Source organism: Pteropus alecto, unplaced genomic scaffold (assembly GCF_000325575.1).
Source record: "Pteropus alecto unplaced genomic scaffold, ASM32557v1 scaffold103, whole genome shotgun sequence".
NCBI classification, from domain to species: domain Eukaryota; kingdom Metazoa; phylum Chordata; class Mammalia; order Chiroptera; family Pteropodidae; genus Pteropus; species Pteropus alecto.
This window is the reverse complement of record NW_006436288.1, coordinates 340,621-341,632: the sequence shown is the minus strand read 5'-3', so window position 1 is coordinate 341,632 and position 1,012 is coordinate 340,621. Positions and strand designations below refer to the sequence as shown.

Sequence of the window (1,012 nt, the reverse complement as noted above, 5' to 3'; positions counted from 1 at the left end):
TAGGTTTGTTTACACCAGCATTGCCACAAACGTGAATAATGCATGTGCTAAAACACTTAAGACAGCTATGATGTCACTGGGTGATAGGAATTTTTCAGCTCCATTATAATCTCATGGGACCACCATCGTACATGTGGTCCATTTTTGACTGAAACGTCATTATGTGGCATGGCTGTATAAATTTTTCATAATTTATAAAACTAGTCCTATATTGATGGACATTTAGATTATTTTCAGTCCTTAAATTTTATAAACAGGTAGCAATTGCTGGAGTGACTTTTAATTTTAGTGACATAGCAAGTTGCTTTCCATGGAAGTTAACCCCATTTTCTCTCCTAATAGAAATTTTCCTCAAAAAGACATTGTTTTGTCAAACTTCATTTTAAATTTCTGCCAAAGTGTCTATGGCCATGCCACCCTGAACAAGCTCAATCCCGTCTGATCTTGGAAGCTAAACAGGGTCAGGTCTGGTTAGTACTTGGATGGGAGACCACCTAGGAAGACTAGGTGCTGTAGGTGTGAAAAATAAAAAAATAAAAAAATAAAAGGAATTGTAAGCTGAGAAGGTCCTTGCAATCTGTGAGGTCAACCAAGGGTTGCCTCGCCTAAAAAACTTTAAAAAAAAGAAAAAAAATTTCTGCCAAACAAATTGATAAGAATATATCACTATAAGTTAAATTATTGTTATTTTATTATTTATTTTATTATGAGTAAAGTTGAACATATTTTCATATGATTAAGAGCCATCAGTGTTCCTTTTTTTGATGAGTAGTGTTTCTATCCTTTTCCCATTTTCCTAGTGGGTTATGGTCTTTTTACTTCTTATTTGTTGAGCTCTTTGTTCAGTAAAGATATTAACCCTTTGAATGTAATGTAAATTAAAAAACATCTTATTTCAATTTCATTTTTTTCCCCTTTTAGTGTCCTTTTCTTTTCTTGCAAAGAATTAAAAAGTTTTTATGTGGTCAAATTGCTCAATCTTGTCCTTTAAGTTTTTGAGTTTTGTGGTATT

The 1,012-nt window shown here is 32.6% G+C and overlaps 1 pseudogene; it reads left to right on the top strand.

The window, feature by feature from the left end:
- Positions 1 to 400: 400 nt before the first annotated feature.
- On the top strand, positions 401 to 519 carry LOC112480430 (annotated as a pseudogene).
- The last annotated feature ends 493 nt before the right edge of the window (positions 520 to 1,012 follow it).